The sequence below is a fragment of the Ziziphus jujuba genome, chromosome 3, assembly GCF_031755915.1.
Source record: "Ziziphus jujuba cultivar Dongzao chromosome 3, ASM3175591v1".
Classification (NCBI taxonomy): Eukaryota; Viridiplantae; Streptophyta; class Magnoliopsida; order Rosales; family Rhamnaceae; genus Ziziphus; species Ziziphus jujuba.
The window spans coordinates 6,679,664-6,701,703 of record NC_083381.1 but is presented as its reverse complement, the minus strand read 5'-3'; positions in this window follow the sequence as shown (position 1 = coordinate 6,701,703).

Below are 22,040 nucleotides of genomic sequence, written 5' to 3'. Positions count from 1 at the left end.
AGACCGATAGTCATAGAAATTTTAAATTTTTTTTTTATGTTAAAATACTTTTGTATAATAGAAAAATATATTCATTAGAATATTCAATTTCAAAATTATGAACATTTCTAAAAATTTTTGGTTTTATACTTTTAAATTTATTTGAGATATTTAACCTCATATTTATGAACATATTTGAAATGTTCGCCTTTAAATACGTTTAGTTGCATATTTCTAAATGCATTTGAAATATTCAGTCACATACTTCTAAATACATCCGAGATATTCAAATCTAAAAACGTTCAATCGCATACTTTTAAATATATTTAAAATGTTCAATCACATAACTTTGAACGCATTTAAAATATTCAATACTATAATTTTGAACACAAATATATTTAATTAGTAAATATTCTATATAATAATTTTAAATAAAAATATAAATATAAATATATAATGAAACTGTATAGAGTTATTTGATAGTGCAACTATAACTTCTCAATAAAAAAACTTACCCATCAACAACTTTTAAAATTCCTTTTTTCTTTTTTTTTTTCCTTTTTTTCGAAATACCATTGTCTTCTTTGTTGAATGCATCGTAATTAGCCACATGAACAGTAAAAGAATCTTTGTTGAACTCCATTAGCCATTCAAACATGAAAAGAAAACTAATCAAAACAAATATTCTTGGGGAAAAAACAAAAATGTCCATCATTCGCCCAAAACGAAGAAAGATGCCCATTTTTCTCATTTTCAACAATTTTGCCCACACTTTGTTTATCCCACCCCATGAATTACCAATTATAGCCTTGATTTAATAGGTAACTTGCTGTTGGAACATCTTTCCCAATTGTCCAATCTAAGCTCTGATCGTTTGATAGGAAGAAGCATCATAAGGTTTGTTATCAATGGTAAATTGGCAAGACCTTTTACTATGGGGCGGGATACATATTGCTACAAAATCTCAAATAGATTTTTCCTTATGTTTGGTAACTTTGCCCATTAGGGCGAGGGCTCCTACCATGAGGTAGAATATATATTGCTTTGAAATATTAGATAGAGTTGTTTTATTATTATTATTATTATTAGTATTATTATTATGTTTATTATGTTTAGTACTTACCCTTTCCCATTTGCGCGGGGCCTCCCACTATGCCCCTATTCATACATAATCTTATAATTGCTATAAATAGTTGCAAAAAATCATTGTATGTGTTCTCGATTTTGTCTTTTTATGTATGAATTAAAGAATTAAAATTTAAAAATGTCTTTTCATTTTAATTGTTTGTGTAGTTTTTTCATTTCAATTGTTTATGTAGTTTGGTGTGGAAACCCAAAACGTGAAGACGTTGATGAACCCCTTTTGTGAGATGGCTTTTCACAAAGTTGAAAGCAAACCCATTTCACCAGCTGATTTCGAACACAATATGAAGTCCCATCCTCATGCTTCCAAGGATCTGGATCATGAAAAAAACAAAAAATTTCCAAAGGAAATTCAAAATGACAAAAATTCAACAGAACATATATGCATCCTAATCTGAGCAATGCTCTGATCACTGTTGAACTTAACAACATCATTTTCCTGATTCTCAATTCTTCTCTCCAATCCAACACTACTCCTCCCTTGCTTCCCTCTTTCTCTAATGGGTCAATTTAAATGTTTTTAGTTTTTGGAAATGAAGTTTAAGAGGAGAGAGAGAGAGAGAGAGAGAGAGAGAGAGAGAGAGAGAGAGAGAGAGAGAGAGAGAGAGAGAGAGAGAGACAGAAACTTGTTCAAAAGGGTATAATTGTTAAATCATTAGATAGAGTAAATGAAGAATGGGAAAAATTGTTGAAAATGAGAGATGTGAGCATTTTTCTTCATGGTAAGTGAGAGGTGGGTTTTTTGGTTTTTTTTTCCCCAAAATTCTTTATGGTTTTTGGGTTTTGGTTGAACCCATCATATCGGAAGATTAAGTTTCCTGTTAACGTGGATTTGCACCTATGTGTGCATCATTTCCCTTATGATATTTGCTTTATCATTTTCAACATTTATTCTCATTCTTGATGTTGGTTTGACGGCAATGTGGCATTTGAGTTGGATCACTATTTCCTTTTGATATTGTTTTATCTAGGGGTGGCAATTTGGATCATAACATGATAATACAACTCGAAAAAGATATGAAAATAGTAGGTTTGGGTTTATTATAATTGGGTTTAGGTTAAATTCATATCAATCCATTTAAACACGATTATTTAACGTGTCAATTTTGAGTTGATTCGTATAACTCGAAATTGATCAAAATTGACTCATTTAACTAAACGTATCAATTAAAGTATCAATTTCAGGTTAATCTGTTTAATCCAAAATTGACCCAAATTAATCATGTTTAACTAAACGTGTTAATTAACATGTTAATACAACCCAACAGGATGATAACCCGTTTAAATTATAACTTTAATACATTAAATTTGCCATTAATAAAATTTTGACTAATACTGTTTTATTACTAAATTACAAACTTATCTAAAGTTGTATTATTAATTTTCTTTTATTAATAAAAAAATAAAGAATAAAAATTATTAAAATAATATTTAGTTACTTAAATATGATTGTTTAATATATATATGGATTTATGGACATAAAAAAAATGAAAATTGATATGTCTAAGAGTCTTGGAGATATAGAAAATTAAACATATGATTATTAATGAAGTTTTTCTTTTATATTATTTTTAGAAAAGTAGTATCAGGTTTACTATGTATATATATATATATATATATATATATATATATATATATATATATAAATATATCTATATTTAACTATTATATGAGATTATTATATTATCATATTATATGTTATATTAGCGTAAATTTGTAATTATAATTATATGGTTTTACATATATATTTTAATTTAGAATTAATCAATGACTAAATTATTTTTATTTTATATAAAATAATTAATTTAAACAAGTTAATTTATTTAATTGGGTAAATTTTGTGTAACGTGTCAATTTCGTGTAAATGGGTTAATTTCTTATAAACGGGTCACTTTCATATAAACAAATCAATTTCATATAAACGGGTCGTGTTGAGTCAAATTGACCCATTTAATAAACAAGTTACATAGGTCGTATCAGGTCACCTATTTATTAAACTGGTCATGTTTGGATTTAGGATTTCTTTCATGGTTAATAAATGAATTATGTTCGATGTAGGCAATTTCGACATGACTAATAAATGGGTTAATCCGCACACGACATGCTGACACGAATTGCCATCCCTAGTTTATCATTTTAGACATTTGCTTTCTATCTTGATATTTGGTGGGCTAAGTTGTGATATTTGATTTGCAACATCCTTTTGTTTTTCAATGTTTGATTTTTTTTTTTAATGTATTTATCACAGTTGTATTGATTGGCTTGGAAGTAACTTTTGAGTTCACTTTTCTTTCATATTGAGCTAAAGATGCCTTTTAGATGTAGACATGGTGGATTTAGAATTTAGCATGAGTTAGATGGAATGCCAATTAGACTGTAGATAGGGTGGATTCCATAGCTTGTTTAATTGAGATTTTGGCTAAGAGTATAAAAGGAGTAGCTGTCGAGGTTGAAAGGCTAAGTGCTTTGTGTAGTGCTTAATGTTGGCTTTATAATGGTACTTTCTCGGGGTTTCCCAGTCAAGGATTATTCAAGAGAGGCTCCTACAGTTCTAGGTTATCTAGTAGTGATAGTATTAGAAGAGGTAGTATTGGTGTTCAGAGTCGTGGAGTTTATGGAGTTATCTTTGCACTAGGTACTAGTTCGTATCTAGTAGATTGTATCATTGGTTCTCATCATTTTGGATAGATTAATGGTCACTAGATGAATGATGTAATTATTGTGTTCCATGTATTTCTTATGGCAGATTTCACTTTGTTATTTATTGGAAGGGCAACAAATGCTACTATTGTGGATAGGTTAGTACTTTCAAAAGGGAGTATCCTTTTTTAGTACTTAGTAATGTAAAGCTTCTGTGTTTATTTTTTCTCATCAATGAACTAGTGATACTAGAGATGGAGTACTTAGGCAAGACATGTTGATGGTACTTCTTCTAGTAGCAGAGTTCAATTGACACCTAAAGTTAGAGGTAGTGGTTAGGAGGGACAACCATTATACCAAAGCAGAGTTTTACCATTACATAGTAGGACTGATACGAACCTAGGACGACCTGCTCCTAAACCCGTATTATATTAGCCCGGATCTTAATTAAGTTCAAGTTCTAATGGAATGGACTTCAACCCCTAACCAACCTATGGTTAGAAACCTTGGTATAATGTAGACGCCACAATAGGGGATGGAAAACCTATTGATAAGTCAAGCTAAAACAACCAATTCTCTAATGGTGTTTTAGGTGTTCTCAAAGAACAAAGAGATAATTAATCTCACAAGTATTTTCTTAATCAAATAAAAGTTGTATTATTATTGAAAAATAAGCCTTTAAATAGGCTTGAAAGAAACAAACTAAACCCTAAAAAAATAATTCAAAACCGGACTCCTATAGGAATTAGGAAACTTGACCGAATTCTAATATGTCCTAAACTAAGTTTCCTAAACTAAATTTGATTAATTAATTCCTTTATTCTGAATTAGGAATTAATTAATTTACAATGAAAATAATAAAATACTAACTTTCCTAAATTTATTTGTCCAGAAAATAAATAAATAAAAACTAAAAAGTAATGGTAGTTTCCTAAAACAAAAAGTAGAATAAAATTAGGAAACTATAATACTAGCTTTTTTGACTAATTTGACTTTGACCAATCTTTGACCTCTTTGAGCTCCAAATCAGCTTCTAGATGCTTTGTAGGATGCCAAATAAGCTGAATATGAAGTCCCACACGTTGCCCATGCTTGGAAAAATAAGAAAAGGCTAATACAATAAAATACAGTAAAGCCAGCAAGCAATACAGCAAATTCGGCCAAATTGTTGATGCAGTCCGTACAAGCCCTTTTTGATTGCATTTGGGGCTGCTTTAACTTGATTCCATGACCTCTTAGGCATATGTATTGAACCCATAAATCATTGGAACCATTTCATGCTTCCCGGACTCCAAAAATGTACCAAAACCGTCACTCGGGTCCGTATCGGCTTCTATTGCTTGTATGAGTAAAACAGGCCTTGGTTCTTTAGATATGGCCAACCCCTCTTGACTATGACTTATTCCTTGTATGAAGACAGCAAGATTTTCCTTGAACTTCTTGGCTTGGGCCCTAGTGATCGGTCCCACCTTCATTTGTATTGGGTCAGCACCCCAGCGGGTTGTCGGTCGAACAGTCTCGGGTGGATTCGCATCAAGGACGCTCATGCTACTCTAAATGTGGCTACATATGTATAATCATAGTTAGTTGTCAAATATGAATGTAGACTCAATTCTTTTGGTCTAAGGCTTCTGTGTTATTTTGAAGATAGATTTCTTTACAAGAAAGTTACATTTCGATGATCATAACTCTTCCTTTATGATTTATGCATGCATTTTCTACATAATGTTTACTTCATATGAAGTGTATTTGACACTTAGCTCTTATCTTAGATACTTGAAGATCTTTATTCAGTTCATGGCTTTATAGATGAGAGCCCGATGATTCCCGATGATCTTCTTAGTTTCCACTGAAACATGAAAAAGGTTTTACAAGTAATTTTCTTCCTAGTTGCATGATGTTGATATGTGAGGTGCAATTGATAAGAACTCACTACAAGAAAGACCATGGTTTTCATCCCAAGACCTTGCCATTGAGAAAAATATTATGAATGAATCATGCAAATGAAAAAGCTTTTTGGAAACTTAAAGTGTAGATGCAAGCTAAACATCCATAGTTTACCCATTTTCATAGTTATGAACTTCCAAATATAGTTTAAAGGTAGCCTTTGTGCTTCCTGTAGTTTGTGTGGTAGACATTAGTCTAGGGTTGTCAAAGGAAGGAGGATTCTTTATATTGTGCATAGCTGGGCTATTGGAAGCAAGATTATCCTAATTTGACGCATAATAACATTGGAGTTCTTGGTGCTAGAGCAGATTATTAATATTAAAAGACATAAGGCATAAGGAAGCCTGATTGTAGGAGGTTCTAGTAGCATTAGGCATCATTTTATAGGTATAGCTAAAGGCAGAGGTCAACAACGACAGGTAGGTAGGAGAAGAGTGTTCATCATAACTTAGCATAACACCTAGATTGTCTTGATGACTCGAAAGAGATTTTCATACCTACAGAAGAATCCTTATGGTCTAAGATAGATGCTTAAGAGTGGCTTTTTGTAGAGGCTGAGGCAGCCGCACTTAAGTTTGATTTCCATTTTACTGTGAGGTGTATACTTTGTAAAGATTGCATTGGATACTTTAATCTTGTGGTTAATGTAGCTCATGTGGTTAATACTTTTTGGTAGTTTTTCATATTTTAAGATATTATTGATTTGGAGAATATAGAAAGACTGTAAGACGAAAGATGAATACCTTTCAATAATTTGAGAATCTACTATTTAGTTTTTTACGATTAAGTTGTGATATTAGAATTAAGACTTAAACTTCTCTGTTAATTGAGGAATGAATTATTGAAATCTGCTAAAAAATTGAAAGAAAGTGTAGTTTTCTAAAGAATGATATTTTGGGATTATGAGAGAGCTTGAACTTGATCTTTGGGATGTTTGTTCCCTTTTGTGTTTTATTTTGGTAGTTGATAGTATCTTTTGCTACTTGTGTGTTAATAATTTTGAGGATTATATTAGGTTTTATGAGAGTTTCAAGGTCTTTTATTAGAACAAGTGTGTAAAGTTTGTTTTATGATTTTGGTAAATTAATGAAAAGGACTATGTTGTTCAATGGAAGGAAGATTATAAGATCAATGAAGATTATGGACTTTATCACTAGAAGTACAAGAAGTTGGGAGAAAAGGCACGAAGAACAATCTTAGTTTTAATTTTGCATCATTAGTATTTTGTTTAAGGAAATTAAACTTAAGTTCTATTTTTTTTCTTGGATCTGATGGATAAATTATTAGAGTTTGTCTTAACTATCAAGAGACGTAATTTTTGTAAAAGTGATATTAATGGTTATGACGGAACTTGAAGGTTAATCACTAAAATATAGATCCTTATGTGATTTTGTTTTTGTGATTTTTATGGATTTGTTGTTGATCACTTTATCAGGTGTTGAATTTTATTTTGGGTTGATTTATAGAGATATTTGAGTTTGTTCTGTACTTTAATTATGGTATTCAAGAAGTTGACTATTTTGGTGAAGTTTAAAAGTGCTATCTTTTCAGGGTTGGAAAGTAATACTTAGTGACTTTGCTTTATGACGTTAGTGTTTTTCAAGTGTGAGGTTCATTGAATCGAGCGAGATCTTTCAGATAGGTACTTTCTATAGTTAAAAATTTTGTGGATTCTAAAAAATGAGAGTTATGATGGATTATGAATGAGACGACTGATGAGGACATGATCGAGAGCACCTCAATATGGAGTCCAGAGCCACTTTAAATCTCTACAGGACCAATAACCAGGGCTAAGGCAAAGAGGTTTAAAGAAACACTAAATGGTTTAATCTAGGAGGTGTTTACATCTCAAAGAAGCAAGTTCATTATTGAAGATGAACTAAAATTGGTATATGATTGGGACGGTGGATGCCAACATGAAAGAGAGCTTAACGCATGGAATCCTACAATATGGTGATGTGGCAAGTTTTGATGACATGGATGGTGACATGGCATCATATGGAAACATGGCACTTTTGCCACATGGAGGGTGATATTCGCCTACTTGTGATGCGAATCCACCCGAGACAGCTCGACCAACAACCCGCTGGGGTGCTGACCCAATACAGATGAAGGTGGGACCGATCACTAGGGCCCAAGCCAAGAAGTTCAAGGACAATCTTGCTGTCTTCATACAAGGAATAAGTCATAGTCAAGAGGGGTTGGCCACATCTAAAGAATCAAGGCCTGTTTTACTCATACAAGCAATAGAAGCCAAAACAGGGTCGGGTGACGGTTTTGGTGATAATAAAGAGGCCGGGTTGTATGAATTGGAACCCCATCCTTATGGGTTCAATTCATATGGAGGATGAGTCATAGAAACCAGCCAAAGCAGCTTCAAAGCCGACCTACAAGGTGGTTTGCGCACAAGGAGAAGGAAAGGCCGGATTTGCTGTATTCCTTGCTGGCTTTACTGTATTTTACTGTATTAGCCTTTTCTCATACTTCCAAGCAAGGGCAACGTGAGGAACTTCACAATAAGCTTATTTGGCATCCTACAAAGCATATTGAAGCTGATTTGGAGCTCACTTTGGTCAAAGATTGGTCAAAGTCAATTTAGTCAAAAAGCTAGTATTTTAGTTTCCTAATTTTATTTTACTTTTTGTTTTAGGAAACTACCATTATTTTTAGTTTTTATTTATTTATTTTCTGGACAAATAAGTTTAGGAAAGTTATTATTTTATTATTTTCATTGTAAATTAATTAATTCCTAATTCAAAATAAAGGAATTAATTAATCCAAATTAGATTAGGAAAAGGAAAGTTTCGGCCAAGGTAGACTTCTTCATTGTGTGGCCGGTTTTTTCCTAGGGTTTTTAGGGTTTATTGTGTTTCTTTCAAAGCCTATTTAAAGGCTTATTTTTCATTAATAATATAACTTTGAAAACTTTGATTTGAATAAAGAAAATACTTGTGAGATTAATTATCTCTTTGTTCTTTGAGAACACCTAAAACACCATTAGAGAATTGGTTGTTTTAGCTTGACTTATCAATAGGTTTTCCATCCCCTATTGTGGTGTCTACATTATACCAAGGTTTCTAACCACAGGTTGGTTAGGGGTTGAGGTCCATTCCATTAGAACTTGAACTTAATTAAGATTCGGGCTAATATAATACGGGTTTAGGAGCATGTCGTCCTAGGTTCGTATCATTTGGTATCAGAGCTAAATTTTGTTCAGGTTTGATCTATCTTTATTTGCTTTATTTGTTTTTGTGTTATTCTGCAATTTTAGCATTAGGTTAAGGTTGCATCTATCCTATACACGTTCAGCATCTTAAAAAAAAAATAAAAATTCATTCCTAGTTGAATTAGGATTTCCTAGTTTTATCGTATTTTTGTTTCCTAGTTTGTTGGTTGTCTTTTATCATTGTTCTTGTTAATTTGGTTTTTGTTGATTTTTCTTTGCTGTTTTAGTCTTAAATATTTGCATTCATATATTCAAAAAAAAAAAAAAAAAAAAAAGAAAACAAGAAAAAAAAAAAAAGAAGTTTGCGGCAACATTTAAAAAAAAAAAAAAAAACTGCACATTTTGTTTATTTGGAGGTCACGGGTTTGGTGTTTGTTTTGGAGTTGGAATTGCAATTTTGGTAATTATTCTTGCTACTGCAGTTTTTTATGTTCTGTGAGTGAAAAAAAAAAAAGAAGGTAAAGCCGAATAAAAAAAAAAAAAACAAAAAAAAATATTTCGGTTTGTTGGAGTTTGATTTGGTTGCTGGAAATTTGTTGGAGCTGCTGGTTTTTTATTATTTATTCAATATTTGAGTTGCTGGAGAATTATTTTTGCTGCTGGATATTTGGATTTTGGGTGCTTAAATTATTTGGATTAAAATTAGATAAAGGAATTGATACAAAACTTGAATTACAAGAACAACAACCAACACTTTTCTATATTTTTGTTCTCTTTGATTCTTGTTCGTATTTGAATTTCTTTTTCTGGAATTTTATTCTTGAACTCATAATCTACTACCATCTGGTGCAGTTTTCAAAAATTCCAACGTTTTCCCATTATTTTATGTTTTCTTGTCTAGAAAGCCAAAAAATTAGGATTTGTTGGATTCTTTCGGTATTGCCTACTTTTTGCTACTGTTTTGTTGATAAGTTTAATTAAAACATACTAGTGATCTAATTGCTGTTTTGTGGGTGTTTTAATTAGAACTTTGAGCTAATTCATTGAGTGGAAAAAGGCAAGAGTGTGTGAGCTTAAAAGAGGGTAAAAACCGAAATTAGTGTACAAACACGAGTGTCGAGACCTTGTTTGAGTGAAACACATGAGGGAGTGAATATTGTGAAGATTTATTTTATTTTTTCAGTATTTTACTAACATGGCAGATTCTAGAATAAGAAGAGGGGATCCACCCTTGAGGATCAATGAGGAAGAGTCCGTAGCATTCCATGGCGATGACTGAGCTACCGGGAGTGGAGACCAAGTGGATATGAGAGCTGTCTTGGAATCAATACAGCGGGTTAGTGCTCAAGTTGAGCATGTGAATCAAAGAATGGGAAGGGTAGAAGCCTCACAAGAAATGCCGAACACAAGAAATAGGCAAGAATTCCATGGAGGACGAGGCCAAGGACGAGGAGGTCACGAGAGACCGAGAGAGGAATTTAATGAGGAGCCATTCGGTGGAGACTTTGAGGAAGGTATGAACAAAACTTTTGCTGTCCAAGATAGAGCTGGCCATGGAAGATATAGAAGGGAAGAAACAGATGACAATCTTAGCAATATCAAGATCAACATCCCACCATTCATGGGAAAAAATGACCCCGAAGCATATTTGGAGTGGGAATAAAAAATGGAGATGATATTTAACCGCCATAATTATTCGGAGGCTAAGAAGGTGAAATTGGCAGCAATGGAGTTTGGTCATTATGCACTCCAATGGTGGACCAATGAGCAAAACACCCGAAGGAGAGTTGGTGATGACTTGATTACTACATGGCAACAAATGAAAGGAGCCATGCGGAAGCGATTCGTACCATCACATTATCATAGGTTGCTGCATCAAAGACTTCAATCTTTATCTCAAGGACATGGATCCGTGGAGGATTATTACAAGGAGATGGAGATGCTTATGATGAGATTGAACTTGAATGAAGATAGGGAAGCAACCATGGCAAGGTTTCTTGGTGGTTTGAATCGTGAAATAGCCAATCAACTAGAATTGCAACAATATGTGGAATTGGAGGAGATGTTGCATGTGGCTATTAAATTAGAGCATCAATTCAAGAGGAGGGGTGTAAGATCATGGTTTGGAGGTGTTTCCAACAGTGGAAGGTCCAATTCAAGTGGCTGGAGGAACAATCCCATCTATGAAAGCAAGGCAAAGCCGAAAGTCAAAGAAGAAAGTTCAAACTCGCCAAGGAAGGAGACTAGAATCAAATCTGTCCAAGCACCAAAGAATGAGGTAAAATTAGATCCTAAACCTTCTAGAACTCATGATGTTATGTGTTTTAAGTGCCAGGGAGGAGGACACATTGCTAGCCAATGCCCGAATAGAAGAATCATGGTGTTAAAGGGCAATGACGAGCTAGAATCGGAAAGTGAAGAAAGTGAGGATGAAGCCAAGCAAGAGGAGGAGGACTTGGAGGATGAACCCGAAACCTTGCAAGCATCCAATGCTGAATTAAACTTGCTTTCTAGGAGAGTACTTGCTGCATACAAAGATGAGGATGAAATTCAAAGAGAGAACATCTTCCACACCCGATGTGAAATTCAAGGTAAGATATGTAGTATGATTATTGATAGTAGAAGTTGTACTAATGTAATAAGTAACCTTGTAGTTGATAAATTGGGCTTAAAAACAATAAAACATCCTGAACCATATAGATTACAATGGCTTAATGATAGTGGTGAGATGAAAGTAAACAAACAAGCCAAAGTAAAATTTAATATAGGTAGATATGAGGATGTAGTTTTATGTGATATTGTACCCATGATTGCTGGACATATACTATTAGGTAGACCATGGCAATTTGATAAAGATGCTACTCATTTTGGTCGAGAAAATAGTATTGTTTTCAGGTTTAAAGGAAAGAAGGTCAAGCTGGAACTATTATCTCCTAAAGAGGTTTACAAAGACCAATTACAAATGCAACAAAGGAGAGAAGCTGAAAAGCTCAAGGAAAAAGCAAGTATGGCACCAACGGCTTCACCATCCTTTCAAGAAGGTAAGATAGAGGTTGCTGACCAAGGTAAGGTTTCTAAGGTTCATATTGAGTGGAAAGACCAAGAGAAAGCCGAGAGAGAGGTGAGAAAAGAGAGCAAACCCGAGAGCTTAAAAAAACTGGAAATTTCCGCCAATGAGAGCCAAACCGAGGAAAGAAAAAGAAAAGAAAGAAAAGAGAGGAAAAACCAGAATTTTTATTTGAGTTTAGGGGATATTAATAAGGTTATTGAGTGTAAGAAACCTTTGCTGGTCATGCTTTACAAAGAAAATTATTTTAATGATCAAACTAACTTTGAAGAACTTGAATTGCCAAGTTCAATGATTTCTCTTTTGAAGGAATTTGGAGATGTCTTCCCAAGTGAGATTCCAAGTGGACTACCACCTATTCGAGGGATAGAACATCAAATTGACTTTGTTCCAGGGGCTGCCATACCAAATAGACCAGCTTATAGGAACAATCCCGAAGAAACAAAGGAGCTGCAAAAACAGGTAAGTGATTTGCTTGATAAAGGATATATTCGTGAGAGTTTAAGTCCATGTGCTGTTCCTGTTTTGTTGGTACCTAAAAAGGATGGTTCTTGGAGAATGTGTGTTGATTGTAGAGCTATAAATAATATTACCATCAAATATAGACATCCCATTCCTAGATTAGATGATATGCTTGATGAATTGCATGGTGCTTGCATGTTTACAAAAATTGATCTTAGGAGTGGTTATCACCAAATTAGGATGAAAGAAGGTGATGAATGGAAAACCGCATTCAAAACTAAATATGGACTGTATGAATGGTTAGTTATGCCTTTTGGATTATCTAATGCACCTAGTACTTTCATGAGGCTTATGAATCATGTAATGCGTCCATTTATTGGTAAATTTGTGGTTGTTTATTTTGATGACATTTTAATATATAGCCGAAATTTGGATGACCATGTGGATCAACTTAGGCAAATTTTGCAAGTTCTTAGAAAGGAAAGATTATTTGCTAACATTAAAAAATGTGACTTTTGCAAAGAAGAGCTTGTATTTCTAGGTTTTGTAGTAAGTGCTGCAGGAATCAAAGTTGATCAAGCTAAGGTGAAAGCAATTCAAGCGTGGCCGGTTCCTACTTCCATTACCCAAGTGAGGAGCTTTCATGGCTTGGCAAGCTTTTATCGAAGATTTGTCAAGGATTTTAGTACCATAGCAGCACCATTGAATGAAGTTGTCAAGAAGAATGTTGGCTTCAAATGGGGGGAAGTACAAGAAAAATCTTTTAATTTGTTGAAAGAAAAATTGTGTAATGCACCTTTGCTAGTTTTGCCAAATTTTTCTAAGACTTTTGAAATTGAGTGTGATGCTTCGGGTGTAGGTATTGGAGCTATTTTAATGCAAGAAGGAAGGTCCATAGCCTACTTTAGTGAAAAATTGAATGGAGCTGCCCTAAACTACCCGACTTATGACAAGGAGATGTATGCTTTGGTGAGGGCTTTGGAGACGTGGCAGCACTATCTTATGCCAAAGGAGTTTGTGATTCATACGGATCATGAGTCTTTGAAGCATATCAAGGGACAAGGAAAGCTCAACCGAAGGCATGCTAAGTGGATTGAGTTTATTGAAACATTTCCATATGTGATCCGCTACAAAAAAGGTAAGGAAAATGTGGTTGCCGATGCATTATCCCGAAGGTATGTGCTCTTTTCTACCTTAGATGCTAGATTGCTTGGATTTGAACAATTGAAAGAACTTTATGAGCATGATAGTGACTTTGGAGAAATTTTTAGAACCTGTTTGAAACATGGATTTAATAAATTTTACATATTTGAGGGATATTTGTTTAAGGAAAACAAACTTTGTGTGCCTAATTGTAGTATTAGGGAATTATTGGTTCGGGAAGGACATGGGGGTGGTTTAATGGGTCATTTTGGTATTTTAAAGACTTTATCCTTGCTGCAAGAACATTTTTATTGGCCTAACATGAGGAGAGATGTTGAGAGAATTTGTGAAAGATGTTTGAAGTGCCGAAAAACAAAATCAACATTGAAACCGCATGGATTGTATAAGCCTTTGCCGATTCCTACCTATCCTTGGGTAGATTTGTCTATGGATTTTATTCTTGGGTTGCCTAGGTCAAGGACAGGTAAGGATTCAATATTTGTTGTAGTAGATAGGTTTTCTAAGATGGCACATTTTATTGCATGTAATAAAACTGATGATGCATCCAACATTGCTAATTTATTTTTCAAGGAAATTGTGAGATTGCATGGAATGCCAAAAACTATTGTGTCGGATAGGGATGCTAAGTTCTTAAGCTATTTTTGGAAAACATTGTGGGTTAAATTAGGTACTAAGCTTTTATTTTCAACTATTTGTCATCCACAAACTGATGGACAAACCGAAGTAGTAAATAGAACCTTGTCTGCATTGTTGAGAGTATTAATTAGTAGAAATTTAAGGACTTGGGAAGAATGTTTGCCACATGTTGAATTTGCATATAATAGGTCTTTACATTCAGCAACTAAATTTACTCCATTTGAAATTGTTTATGGTTTTAATCCTTTGACTCCATTAGATTTAACACCTTTGCCTTTAAGTGAGCGTGCTAATCTAGATGGAAAACAAAAAGCTGAGTTTGTAAAGCAGATTCATGAGAAAACCCGAGCAAACATTGAGAGGAGGACCGAGCAATATGCAAGGGTGGCTAATCAAGGCTGAAAATCAATGGTGTTTGAACCTGGAGATTGGGTGTGGCTGCATTTAAGGAAAGAAAGATTCCCCGAACAAAGGAAATCAAAACTCATGCCGAGGGGTGATGGACCTTTCCAAGTTTTGGAGAGGATAAACGACAATGCTTACAAGCTTGATCTACCGGGTGAGTATAATGTTAGTGCCTCCTTTAATGTTGTTGATTTATCTCCTTTTGCTGCAGGTGATGATTTCGATTTGAGGACAAATCCTTTTCAAGAGGAGGGGAATGATGCGAATCCACCCGAGACAGCTCGACCAACAACCCGCTGGGGTGCTGACCCAATACAGATGAAGGTGGGACCGATCACTAAGGCCCAAGCCAAGAAGTTCAAGGACAATCTTGCTGTCTTCATACAAGGAATAAGTCATAGTCAAGAGGGGTTGGCCACATCTAAAGAATCAAGGCCTGTTTTACTCATACAAGCAATAGAAGCCAAAACAGGGTCGGGTGAAGGTTTTGGTGATAATAAAGAGGCCGGGTTGTATGAATTGGAACCCCATCCTTATGGGTTCAATTCATATGGAGGATGAGTCATAGAAACCAGCCAAAGCAGCTTCAAAGCCGACCTACAAGGTGGTTTGCGCACAAGGAGAAGGAAAGGCCGGATTTGCTGTATTCCTTGCTGGCTTTACTGTATTTTACTGTATTAGCCTTTTCTCATACTTCCAAGCAAGGGCAACGTGAGGAACTTCACAATAAGCTTATTTGGCATCCTACAAAGCATATTGAAGCTGATTTGGAGCTCACTTTGGTCAAAGATTGGTCAAAGTCAATTTAGTTAAAAAGCTAGTATTTTAGTTTCCTAATTTTATTCTACTTTTTGTTTTAGGAAACTACCATTATTTTTAGTTTTTATTTATTTATTTTCTGGACAAATAAGTTTAGGAAAGTTATTATTTTATTATTTTCATTGTAAATTAATTAATTCCTAATTCAAAATAAAGGAATTAATTAATCCAAATTAGATTAGGAAAAGGAAAGTTTCGGCCAAGGTAGATTTCTTCATTGTGTGGCCGGTTTTTTCCTAGGGTTTTTAGGGTTTATTGTGTTTCTTTCAAAGCCTATTTAAAGGCTTATTTTTCATTAATAATATAACTTTGAAAACTTTGATTTGAATAAAGAAAATACTTGTGAGATTAATTATCTCTTTGTTCTTTGAGAACACCTAAAACACCATTAGAGAATTGGTTGTTTTAGCTTGACTTATCAATAGGTTTTCCATCCCCTATTGTGGCGTCTACATTATACCAAGGTTTCTAACCACAGGTTGGTTAGGGGTTGAGGTCCATTCCATTAGAACTTGAACTTAATTAAGATCCGAGCTAATATAATACGGGTTTAGGAGCATGTCGTCCTAGGTTCGTATCAACTTGGCATCCAACTAAGCTTGGCCAAATTTTATAATTAGGAAACATTAGTTTTTATTTATGTCTTGATTGGATTTTGGCATATTGCCTATCTTACTTTTCCAATTTAGTTTTATTAGGTTTTTAAATTACTTTCCTATTTTTGTTAGAGTTGACTGGTTAAGGAATTAAAGGCCATTCAAATTAGGAAATTAGGAGTCAAATTAGGTTCCTAAATCTAAATTTCGGTCATAATTGTTTTTGGCAAATTTAGGAAAGCTTTGCAATTTATTTTGCCTATTTAAAGGCACATAAATCATGAATAAAGGTATATTACAATTTTGAATTCAAGGTGAGAGTGATTCTCTTGGTTCTTTAGAAACTATATCAAACTTTTTCAAGCTTTGCTTGTGGAGTTCAAATCTAACTTATCAATAGGTTATTCCGCACCTTATTGTGGCGTCTTCATTATACCAAAGTTTTTACCTCAAATATAGGTAAAGGGACGAGGTCTTCCATTGATAACTTGTAATTAGATGGTCCAAATCAATCTTTGTTACGGGTTTAGAGGCAAGTCGCTCTAGGTTTGTATCAATTTGGTATCAGAGCCTGGTTCTAATTACAAGTTTGATCTATCTATTTTCATTTTCATTATTTTTTCTTTGTTATTGGTTTTCTGCGATTTTTAGCATTCAGTTAGAGATTGCATCTTTGATTTCTTTGGTTTTTCTTATCTGTTTGGTTGCTGCATTTTTCTTTTCTTGGCATCTTTTTTTTGTTGTTCTTCTTCATTCATTCGATTAGATCTTATTAAAAAAAAAAAATTCTTTGTTGTTCAAACCGATAGGACATAATTCAAAAATTTTTGTTAGTCGATTTTTCTAACCCTTGTGATCGACTGCTTGGTGTTGTTTTTGTTGAAGTTTGGTGCGATTGGTATTGCTGCTGTTCATAAGTTTGTTCTTACTGTTGGAACACAAAAAAAAAAAAAAAAAAGAGTACGAAATTTGTCCTTAAAATTTGAGTACGAAATTTGTCCTTAAAATTTTTCTTATTCTTGTGGTTTGTGGCATTGAATTATTGAAATTTCAAGAGAAAATAGATAGCGGAAATTTTTAGTTGATTTGAGGAGCACCAAAAACAAGCCAAAATCAATAACTGAAAATAAGATTTGTTGATTATTCATTAATTTCACTTTGCAAATCTGATTCTAAGTTGTTCTTAACATTCTAGTTTCTTTTGTTCGTGCCAAATTTCTTGTTGAAAATCGAATCTATCATCGTTGCCTTTTTTTCTTGTTACTTTTCATTCTAATTGTCTTCTTAGCCTTTTTTTCATAACTGTTTGGAAAGTCTATTTGGACTGTTACTTGCTAGTTTGAAATTAGTTTACAAAGAACCAAATAGAATTACTAGAGTGGTCAAAGGCAAGAAAGGTGAGAATTATATAATTAGGTGCAAACACAAGTGAATTAAGGCCTTGAATTTGAGTGAAACACATGAAGGAGTGTTGTGAGGTCCTTTTTACTAACAAGTTTTGCAGAAAAAATCATGTCACAAGACAAAAACAAAGAAAGCATGGAAGGAACTCCATGTGTGGCTGATCCAAAGTTATACATTCAAGCCTTGGTGGGAGAACTCCAAAGAGCATTATGGCTGGAGATCGGGCAGATCCATGATAGGTTGGATATGATGGAATTATCAATCCAAATACCGCAACAACAACCACCACAAAGGTTCACTCATGGCCGTGGTAGAGGAAGAAATTCTCCAAGAGGGGAAGATTGGAACAAATTGGAGATGACTTTGAGGAAGAAGAAGAAGACGTTGGTTCGGGTACCAACCAATTCCATGGAAGAGACAAATTAGACCGAGGCAATGATTATGGAGGAATTAAGATGAAAATACCATCCAAGGTAAAAGTGATCCAGAAGCTTATCTTGAGTGGGAGAAGAGGATTGAGATGGTATTCGATTGTTAGAACTATTCGGAGGCTAAAAATGTTAAATTAGCTGCTATTGAATTCACAAACTATGCTATTGGATGATGGGACAAAGAGACAATTTCTAGGAGGCGAGCAAGACAAAGACCTGTAAATACATGGGAGGAGATGAAGGCTTTGATGAGGAAGCGTTTTGTACCTAGCCATTACTATAGGAGCATTTTTTAGAAGCTACAAAGCTTGTTTCAAGGAAGGAGGAGTGTGGAAGACTATTATAAGGAGATGAAAATGATGTGAATCACCTGTGCCCGCACAACTGACAACCCGCTGGAGTGCCGGCCCGATACGGATGAAGATCAGGCCTAGCATTAGGGCTCAAGCTAAGATGTTTAAGAAAAATATTACTACATTTATCCAGGGAGTAATTCATTCTCAAGAGGGCTTGTCCATACCCAACGATCTAAGACCTGTTTTGAGCATAAAAGTGGTGGAAGCCGATACGGACCTAGGTAGCGGTTTTGGTGCATTATGGAGTCTGGGCAGCATGAAATGCTTCCAATGCTTCATGGATTCAATACATATATCTAAGAGGTCATGGAATCAAGTCAAGGCATCTTCAAAGGCATCCAAAAAGGGGCTGTGTGCACAGCATGACAATTTGGCCAGTTTTGCCGTATTACCCATTGACTTTACTGTATTTTACTGAGTTGGCTTTTTCTCTTTTCTCCAAGCAAGGGAAACATGTGGGACGTCATGATCAGCCTATTTGGCATCCCACAAAGCATATGGAATCTGATTTGGAGCCTAAATTGGTCAAAGATTGATCAAAGTCAACTTAGTCAAAAAGATAATATTTTAGTTTCCTAATTTGGTTTCTACTTTTTGTTTTAGGAAATTACCTTTACTTTCTGGTTTTTATTTATTTATTTGGTGGAAAAATAATTTTAGAAAATTTATTATTTTATTATTTTCATTGTTATTAATTAATTCCTAATTCAAATAAAGAAATTAATTAATCCAAATTAGTTTAGGAAATGAGAGAAAAATTCCGGCCATACTTAGTTTCCTAATCCTATTGGCTGGTTTTTCCTTTAGCTTTTAGGGTTTTATTTTGTTTTCTTTTAGCCTATAAAAGGGCTTTTTTTTTTTAGGAAGAATACACCATTAATAATAATCAGAATTTATTTTGTGAGATTGAATTTCTCTTTGTTATTTTGAACATCTAAAACACAATTAGTGAATGAGTGTTTTGGTTTGACTTATCAATAAGCCTTCCATCACCTATTATGACGTCTTCATTATATACCAAGATTTCTAATCACAGGTTGGTTAGGGGTCAAGGTGACCATTAGAATTTGGACATAATTAGATCCGGGCTAATATAATACGGGTTTAGGTGTAGGTCCTCCTCGGTTCGTATCATTTGGTATGAGAGCCAAAATTTTGTTTAGATTTGATCTATCTTTATTTGATTTATTTGTTTTTATGTTATTCTGCAATTTTAGCATTAGTTTGAGGTTGCTTCTATCATCATACACGTTCTGCATATTTAAAAAAAAAAAAAAATTCATTCCTAGTCAAATTAGGTTTTTCTTGTTCTACCATATTTTTGTTTCCTAGTTTGTTGGCTGTTTTTAATTATTGTTCTTGTTAATTTTGGTTTTTGTTGATTTTTCTTTGCTCCTTTAGTCTTAAATATTTGTATTCATATATTCAAAAAAATAATAAAAGAAAAGAAAAGCCAAATAGATATACAAAAAAAAAAAAAACTGCACAATTTGTATTTTGTTTGGGAGGTCACAGGTTTGGTGATTGTTTGGTGTTGGAATTGCAATTTTGGTGTTGATTCTTGCAACTACAGTTGTCTTATGTTGTGTGAGTAAAAAAAAAAAAAAAATGCCGAATAAAAAAGAATTTCGTTTTGTTGAATTTGGTGTTGAAATTTGCTGCCATAAATTTCTTGAAGCTGTTGTTTTATTAATTATTTATTCAATATTTGGAGTTGCTGGAGAATTATTTTTGTTACTGGATATTTGAATTTTGGATGCTTAAATTATTTGGATTAAAAATAGTTAAAGGAATTGATACAAAACTAGAATTATGAGAACAACAACCAACACTACTATTTAAGTTTGTTCAAATTGATTCTTGTTTGAGTTTGAATTTATTTCTATAAAATTTCATTCTTGGATTATTAAGTTCTTACCATCTAGTCCAGTTCTTATTAATTCCAAAAGTTTCTTGTTGATTTGCCTTATTTTGCCTAGAAAAGCCGAAAACTAGGTTTTGTTAATTCATTCGGTATTGCTTTCTTTTTGCTATTGTTTTTTTGATAAGTTCAATTAAAATATACTTGTGATCTAATTGTTGTTTTGTGGGTTTTTTAATTAGAGCTTTGAGATAATTCTTTAAGTAGAAAAAATGCAAGAGTGTGTGAGCTTAAAAGAGGGTAAAAGCTGAAACTAGTGTGAAAACACAAGTGTCGAGACCTTGATTGAGTGAAACCCATGAGGGAGTGATTTTGGGTGAGAATTTATTTTATGTTGCATTATTTATCCAAACATGGCAGATTCAAGGTTGAGGAGAGGAGATCCACCACTAAGAATTAATGAAGAGGAATCCATAGGATTCCATGGTGATTCCTGAGCTACGGGGAGTGGTGAGCAAATGGACATGAGGGCTGTCTTGGAACAATTGCAGCAGATGAATGCTCAATTTGACCACATAAATCAAATGATGGACAGAATAGAAACATCTCATGGTGGACCAAATTTGAGGTAAAAGTTCCATGGAAGTTGAGGTCGAGGTCGAGGAAGCCGTGGACAACCTAGAGAGGAGTTCGAAAAGGAAAATTTTAGAGATGATTTTGAGGAAGGAATGGATGAAACACTTGCTGTCCAAGAGAGGCTAGGCCATGGGAGGCATAGGAGAGAGGAGGTAGATGATGATCTTGGCAACATCAAGGTAAACATACCACCTTTCATGGAGAAAAGTGACTCGGAGGCTTACTTGGAATGGGAGGAGCATATGGAGATGATCTTTGATTGCCATAACTATTCTGAAGCTAAGAAGGTGAAATTGGAAGCAAGGGAGTTTGGAAATTATGCACTCCAATGGTGGACTAATGTGCAAAACACTCGAAGGAGAGTAGGTGACGAATTGATCACTACATGGCGACAAATGAATGGAGCCATGAGGAAGCAATTTGTACCATCACACTATCTTACGTTACTGCATCAAAGGCTTCAATCTTTATCTTAAGGAACTAGGTCTGTGAAGGATTATTACAAGGAGATGGAGGTGCTTATGATGAGGTTAAGTATGAATGAAGATAGAGAAGCAACCATGGCAAGGTTTCTTGGTGGTTTGAATTGTGAAATAGCCAATCAACTAGAATTGCAACAATATGTGGAATTGGAGGAGATGTTGCATGTGGCTATTAAATTAGAGCATCAATTCAAGAGAAGGGGTGTAGGCTCACAGTTTGGAGGTGTTTCCAACAGCGGAAGATCAAATCCAAGTGGCTGGAGAAACAATCCTATCTTTGAAAACAAGCCAAAGCCGAAAGTTGGAGAAGAAAGTTCAAATTGGCCAAAAAGGGAGTCCAAAGGCGAATCTGTCCAAGCATCAAAGAATGAGGTAAAATCTGATCCTAAACCTTCAAGATCTAGAGAAATTATTTGTTTTAAGTGCCAGGGATGAGGACACATTGTTAGCCAAAGCCCGAATAGAAGAATCATGGTGTTAAAGGGTAATGGTGAGCTAGAATCGGAAAGTGAAGAAAGTGAGTGTGAGATTGAACACGAAAAGGAAGAACTTGAAGATGAAGTCGAGACACTCCATGCATCCAATGCTGAATTAAACTTGGTTTCTAGGAGAGTACTTGCTGTATACAAGGATGGGGATCAAGTTCAAAAGGAAAATATCTTCCACATCCGATGTGAAATCCAAGGTAAGATTTGTAGTATGATTATTGATAGTGGAAGTTGTACAAATGTAATTAGTAACATTGTGGTTGATAAATTAAGCTTAATAACTATTAAACATCCCAAACCATATATATTACAATGGCTTAATGATAATGGTGAAAAGAAAGTGAATAAACAAGCCAAG